Consider the following 8059-nt stretch of genomic DNA (forward strand, 5'->3'; position numbering starts at 1 on the left):
GGTCCTCAAGAAGAAGTTGCCTGAGCTTCCCATACTTGATGCATATGAGGTAAAAGGGTACACTCATGAGTATAATGGCCATATATGCCGCAATATGCACAAGCTTTGTTCGTATGAAGACCCTTGTTTTTCTTGGGATGTTTGCCCTGTTGTTGGGTTGCGGGATCAGGTTGGGGTCCCTGAGGTGGATTGAGTGGTGGACCCTAACTACCTTGATGAACTTGAGATTGATGGTTCTAGTTACCTTTCCCCTTGTTCCTTTTCTTGGGGTTGGGGGGATTGGTTGTGCTCTGCTGAGCATACACTTGACCTTATGGAGGAGGTTTCTAATGTGGAAGAGGTGGGGAAGGCATGGGGGGCTGGGGCACTGGTGTTGGAGGGGGCTGGAGCGTTATGTGGTGCATACAGATAATAAGAAGTTGGGGCAACATTGGAATAAATAGGTGGTGCAATAACTTTCCCTGACATTTGTTGATGCGAATGGGGATATGCACATGGTGTGTTGGGACCTAGATAAGAGTTACCATATGGAGGATTGGGAGAGGGATAAATGTAAGAGGAATTGTCCCCTCCCTGAGGTTGACCATAACTCATCGAAGGTGGAGCATATGGTTGAGGGTGTGAAATGTTTCCAATTATGGCATCCACGACATGAGATTCCACCAGTGCATTAGCGGAACTAGGCCAAGGTAGATTGGGGATGACAATATAAACATAACTTGACTGGGCGTAGATCAGATCAAATTTCAAAGCTACTTGGAGTGCATCTTCCTCATAATGGGGGATGTGTGACGTAACATCTTTAGCAAAGGGGGACAAAATATATTTAAAAAACCAATCCATATGGACACAGTCTTCGAATTCAGGAGCTCTACAGATGCTCCTCCTTCTACACCATTCCTGAACATGGTGAGATAGGTGAATCACAGAAGTTTTACGGAAATAATTCAATAGTTCGGTACCAGTGTCATAACGGAGAGGTAACTGGAAATAGGTAAGAAAGCTTTGGAAAGAGTCTCAAAAGTGGAATGAGTGGCTTTGGGTTCATCAACATACCACTTAGCAGCAACTCTAGTAAGAGTATGTTGGAATAGACGAAGACAAATGGAGTCTTCAGTGATAGAATTGGATGAACACCACATATGGAATGAATGAACATGATTAGTGGGATATTCTCTAGGATTAACTTCACAATTTGGGATGTATGAAGGGAGTTTAGTAGGCATAACTGACTAATTGGGATCATGGAGAAGAGGATCATTGATGAGCTGGCTGAAATTAGGGAGACTCAAACCAACCATAAAAGGAAGCAATGGAGGAGGAGTGACCACACCAGTGGGGGTTCCGCTTGTGGGGTTACCCTGGTTGGTACCTGGGTTACCACCTTGGTTTCCCACACCCACGTTGGTGCCTGACATGGTGGCGGTATGGAGATGAGAAGACGTGAAATTAAAGGAAGAATTGGATGAATAAGTAGAATCTGAATCTGAATAATGACTCGATGGAGGACTGGGAAGATGTACTCTAACTCGACGAGGAGGAGTAATATGTCCTAACAAGAATTGAGGGAAAAGAACTCGAAGTCTCTGTAACAAACACCTATGGTGCGTAATGATGTCAAGACAATAATGACTCTAAGGACTAAAGGGTGATGATAGGAATAAAAGAGAAACAAACAACAAGAAAACACCTAGTGCAGTGGTGCCAAGTGTAAACTAACCATAATAATGATGTTACTATAATACAAGAAAACAGGTCCTATAAAAAAAAATACCTCTAGCTTATAGGTGGTATAAATCCTCAAACAATCCTAAATCTACCATTTTTTATAGCCTTCTAAAGAACTTCTTACTTGATGGAATCTCATCCCTGTAAGCATATATGTCCAGAGAAAGGTAGGGTAGAGAACCAACTGCTTCCCACAACTAGTTCTATAGGGTGTTTTCCTAAGATTGGTCACTACGGTTACCTTCATCCCACAGGGGTGGTCTTGAGTTTCTTGGTGATCATCCAATGCACGGTATTTTGTTGCCACATGTTAGGTAGCCCCGAGGAGAACCACCCACATGATGACCTAGCCTAAACCCCTTTGAATTGGGTTTATGGTACACTCTAGCTTTCGACCATGGGATGGTGTAGGACTTTAAGCTTCCTAATATGTAAAATTCTATGTCTCAATGAAAGTGATTGATGGGTGTTATTGGAAGCCTATCCCACCAATCCAACACCTAAACTATAAAGATTGTTTGGCCTTGGTTCCCGTGTGCTTAATCTATGTAGGTTGAATTATTAAGGTGCAGTGTTTCAATTCTTGGCTTGGCAGTGTTAACCAAGCTCACATTCGCTTAGGGTGTGAGTGTGTGAAAATAATGTGTCAAGTGGATGATTTAATTGAGCATGTTTTATGATGCCATGTGCTATTGAAAATAAAGTGTTGAAATACTGTAAATAATGCTGGAAATGACAGTAAAATAAACGTCAAATCAAGCATACAAAACCCCACCCAAAAAGGCTATCAAACAACTAAGCAAGAGAGGGCAAACAAGCTACTCAAAGACACATAAAATGCCTAAAATAACTAATGCATAAGGGACTGATATCTAGAGGCACTAATCTGTTGTAAATGGTGCAGACAAACAACAAAAATTAGAGGTGAAAAATGCTGCAAAGGATAGGTATGAAGCTCCAAAACCTAGGATGCTCAAGGGGATCCTAAGGGGGAAAAGGAAAAACCCAAACTCTAAAGGGAGAAAAGGTAAAATAAACCTATCTAAAAGTGTTGAAAAGTAATGGATCAGACTCTGAAAATCAGTGGCTGAAAATGTTGAAACCCTAGACTCCTCACTCAACCAATCTCTTCCTAACAATGTTGTACTCTAAACCCTGGGGGTATTTCTCCTTCCTCAAAGAGAAAAACTAAGAGAATCTAGGCCTAGCAGAGACTGAAAATAGAGGTGAAGTACCCTTTCTAGCCTACAAACAACACTCTCAGAAAATCTGAAAAAAATTCTGGAAAAATTCCAAAATGCATGTACTAACCTGAAACAATGGAAACACAGTTTTTGGGCCAAAAAGTGCGCTCTGGAATGTAGATCTAGGGCTGAAAAGTGTCTTTTTCTCTTGGGACTATTGGTTAGTAGATATCGCACAAATATTTCCTTCTCCTGCTCGGCTGGTACCTGTGACCTGTGGAAAGAACCAAAAAACCACCAGAATCTGAAAATTTGACAAAAAAGGAAATAATACTATAAATAGAAATTGAGAGGCTAAAAATAGTTGTAGAAAACCCTAAAATTTACTGAAACTTTAGTCACCCAAGAACATTTTTATTACATTAGTGGAGTCTCCATTTGTTAGTGTGAAATTTCTTGGAAGGTGTACCAAAAATATTTCACTTAAGTCACTAGGTGACATGTGACCCTAACAACAATTAGTCGCTGCTTACACTTCAAATCTGCAATAAAACTTGGAAAAACTTGCAACAAAATAACATATATAATCCAAAGCAAAAAACAACAAGATAGATATCCAATGCAATAACATAAATGGAAAGATTTTAAGATGAATAAATTCTTTTATTGATGATGCCTAGTGAAGGAGATCTACAAAAGGGTCTACAAGCCCCCCTTCGTGGGATGTGTCATTTGATGTCTTTGATGCTTCAGTAATCAATCTTCTCTCTTAATATGTGAAAAACCCGGAACAATGTGAAGAACTCAAATGAGAGCTCAAAAGAAAAAAGACGATAATGGTGACGAGGATAATGATCATGGTGAAGAATGAATGGAAAACCCTCATATTTATAACAAGGTATTGAGTTAATCTTGAAAATGGAGAATAATAAAATAATACTGACCAAATCAAGATCTAACAGTTACAAATATTTTATTATATTTTTGGGAGAGGGAAAGTATATTTAAAATGGTCAAATATCTTTATTTAGGAATAATTAACAAATACAATGATTTATTAATTATTTCGCGAGGATTAAGAATGGTGTGAAAATGAAATAATTATTAAATAGTGATTTAACAATTATTTCAATAATAGAATTAAGGAATAATAAATAAATAGTGATTTATTTAACTATCCCTAAGGGATTTAGTCAAATGTGACAAGGAATAATTTTCAAACAATGGTTTAATAATTATTCCTAGAGAAAATTAAATAAATATTGATTTATTCAATTATTTTCATGGGGGTTTTTTATTTTAATAAGAAAAATAATTTTAAAAAATGGTTTACTAAATTATTTCCCATGGTGAAAGTGATTTTACTATGGTAAAATTAATCCTACATGGTGTATTTCGATCCACCTAGTTAAAAATGGATAGGTGATCGTTTTTTTGTGATAACAACAGGTTCTTCACAAAAACCTCGATCCGCTTCACTGGTCTCGTGGCTGTGTCTCATGAATTCGTTTCCTTTGTCGATGATTACATCATAACCACAGTCTTCCAAAATTGTAATGGAGACAAGATTTTTCTTTAGGCCCAGAACGAACATGACATCCTTGAGCCCGAGGGGGGAGCTCGACTCCCTCTGAAAGGTGATTGTATCAATCTCAGTAGCGTTGTATGTTTTTCCATCCCCCATCTCGATGTGCATTTGCAAATATTTTTCTTCCAGGTCACTAAAAAAGTCTCTACACCTTGTCATGTGGAACGATGCACCTGAGTCCAAGTACCACACACTCATCATTGTGTTGGCCATGCATGCAATAAGGGTAAAGTCAATCTCGAACTGTGATATCAAGGCTTTACCTGTTGCTCCTCCTAAGGTCTTCTTGCTTGACTTTTTGTGTGGAAACTTCATGGCATATTTCCCAAATTCATGAAAATGGAAGAACTTAATTTTGGAAAAATCTTTCTTCTTTCCCCCTTGACTGGATTTTTGTTTGGATTGAGATTTTTTCCCTTTTCCCTTCTTTGCTTTTCCAACCAATGCAAAGTTTTCTTTATCATCGCCCTTGGATGAAGTCCCATAACTGGTATTCTACCTTATTTCCTCCTGTACCAAATCAGACCATAAGCACTCCCAATTCAGTAATTTCTCCCTCCTATTCACTGAATCTTGATAGCTATGCCAACTCTTGGGAAGGCCCATAAGGGCTAGGATTACCAAGAATTCTTCAAGGACATTAACATGGACCCTGCCAAGTTCATCATGACATTGTATGAACTTACTCAGATACTGTGGAATAGTGTAATTCTTCGGCATCTTGATACTTTGAAGTATATCCTTGAGCACCAACTTCCTGTGGTCACTATTATTCTCAAACAATTCTTTCAGTTCTTTCCACATTGTGAACAAAAATTATTTCCTATGGAGATTTGAGACAATGTGATCTCGTACTCCCTCCAAGATTATTCTCCTCTCCTTGGCTACATCTTTCTTCCACTGAGAAAGGTTCTAGGCATCAGAAACTGGTGTTTTTGCATCATATGTCTTAATGTATTCTAGCAAGCCATTGTCATCCAATACTGCCTCCATGCGATCCTTCCATGCAAAAAATTAGAGGTGCCTTCCAGGGCATACTCTAGCTTTATTTATTTGAATGCCATCTTCTCGGCTCTGAAGAGGTCCTGCTACACTGAAATCCAAATTTCAACCTCCTGAGAAATTCAAAATTCCTGCTCTAATGTGAATCCAACTCCAATACCATGTAGAAATTACGATATAGATTTGCAATCGCTCATGAATTTTTAATCAAAATCACAAGACACAAACCTACTCTATTGTTCTGCAGACATTAATTCACAATTTAGAAAAAAATATCAGTTATGCAATAAGAAATTACACACATGCAAATAGTATTTTTCCTGAGGAAAGAAAACTACTAAAAACCCCAATGTCTGCTTGCATTATTTGATGAATAGAGATGTATTATAATTTCTTTGCTCAACTGAGCACAACCTACAAGTGCATAACCTATCTCCCATCTCACTAAGAAGCTCTGACCCAAACATATTTTTTTACTGCCTCTGCTCAAGGCCCTATTTCCTTACACAATTCCTTGAAAAATTAGGCCCCTATTATTTAGGAATTTCTCCAAAATGGATTGCGCAATTCCTTAGGCTGATCATTTAACTGCATGCAACACGTGTACACTCAAGGCTAGTCTACAACCGATGTTACACTGCCTTGGAATCTCCACCTCAACTGGGTAACTCAAATTATCTGCATGTAGTAGCTACTTTGGACTAATTAATTAGTGAACTGGATGATCACTGAGTTTGTCTGAAGTCTCATCGCACAAATAACCTTCTACTAGTTCCTCCAACAATTGGAACTAGTTTAATAGAAAACAACTTGAGATAAATGATTTTGATTGCTAAAAATTAGAAATCACACATGCTTAGTTGAACTCTAACTCCTCCAACTCGAATTCACAAAGTAAATTGGGTGACACAAGCCATGTCACAAAAGTTAACTACACCAAAGTTATCTGCTAATGTAGATATTTGAATTTTCTCAATTTAATCAAGGCAAAATCAAATTGAGAATTTCTTGTTGCATTTTTCAACTCTATGGTAGTCGTCTGGGTACTGGATGTGTTTAGAATTTGATCATACAACTTGATCTGTCTTTCACACACATAGAGTGAAATTTTCGTTGAAATCCAACAACTGGAATTAATTCTTCTAACCAATTAAATTATGCAGTTTATTTTGTTATGAAAAAATAACGAATTATTCATATTGCAATTTATTCACAATAAAAAATTGCAGAAATAAAAATGTTGGAAACTAAGAAATAGAGAGCGCACACACAAAAATATGACACCGTTATTTCTGGACAATTGTCCCCAAAAAACCCAATGTGGGAAAACTGGTGTAGCAGATGAGGGTTTTATTATTATGTAGTAGTGAAATTCTGAGTACAATAAAATGGATGCCAAATCGACAATCCTCTTTGAGAGAAATACTGGAAAAAACTATGACCCTCCTCCACAAGCAATACCGACCCAAACTAGCCACAAAATTATGCTCCAAAAAACCCCTACATTAGCCTTCTACGCAATCCTTGTCCAGGATAAAATCGCACTGCTCCGAAACTATATTTGAGTCAATTGTTCTTCCTGTAGCTGCTGGTGGAAGTCACTCCCCAGGCCTTCTGGAAATTTTCCCGGCGTCCAACACCTGAAACGACCTGTTTTTCAGCCAAATCGAACTGCCTCTTTGAGGCTCTACACATGCCCTTGCATTGCCTCTTGGATAATAATCTTGGCCTCCTCTCACTGCCTCTCTGAAACTAAATATATTCCTCCAGAATCACTGTCTTTGCGTCCCCTCTTTGGTTCAAATTCTTCTTTGTTGAATCACTGCAATTGGGAAGCTCGATTTCTGCCAAGAAACTCGACCTCAAGTGTCTCAAGTAACTGTAGCTCCAACCCCATCGACCTGCTCTTATAATCTCTCGTTGGTGAACCAATAACCATGATTAAGTCCTCATCAACGACTATGATCATGTTTTATTTGATCCATATGATTTTCTAGCGAAACCTAACCTTTCTCAATTAATTCTTGTTAATTACTCATTTTTCCTAAGTTAGACTTGGGAAAAAATAATTACTTACTAATTAACTTAATTGAGCCATTTCTAGGTGTTTTCTCTTGAATTTTTTTTCTGGGTTTTGGAGCTCTTGTGTTTCTGAGCCTCTCTGACCAAAGTCAAGACTAGAACACCTGTCTAATGCTATCCAACCATCAAAAACTAACACGCACTTAACAACATATAAGGATAACATGTAGTTGACGTTCTTGCATTTAGATGACCCATCAACTTTATAATATAAGGTAAATATATCAAATCAACGATATGTTCTTGTGGCACTGTATACAACAAGAACCACTTATTTGAATTATATTACTATGTTTTGTTGTTGGTTCTTCATCACATAAATTTTTACAAACTCAAATAAATATAAAATAGAAAACCACTAATACGAACAACAATATCAACTTGACTATTTCTTTATCAACAATTACTAATTATACTCAAATAACTTTGTTGTGACATATTTATGTATCCATCTGGCTTCATATCATCCACCTGA

Source organism: Pinus tabuliformis, chromosome 4_1, assembly GCF_031772625.1.
Source record: "Pinus tabuliformis cultivar Carrire ecotype Pingquan chromosome 4_1, CPIR1, whole genome shotgun sequence".
NCBI lineage: Eukaryota > Viridiplantae > Streptophyta > Pinopsida > Pinales > Pinaceae > Pinus > Pinus tabuliformis.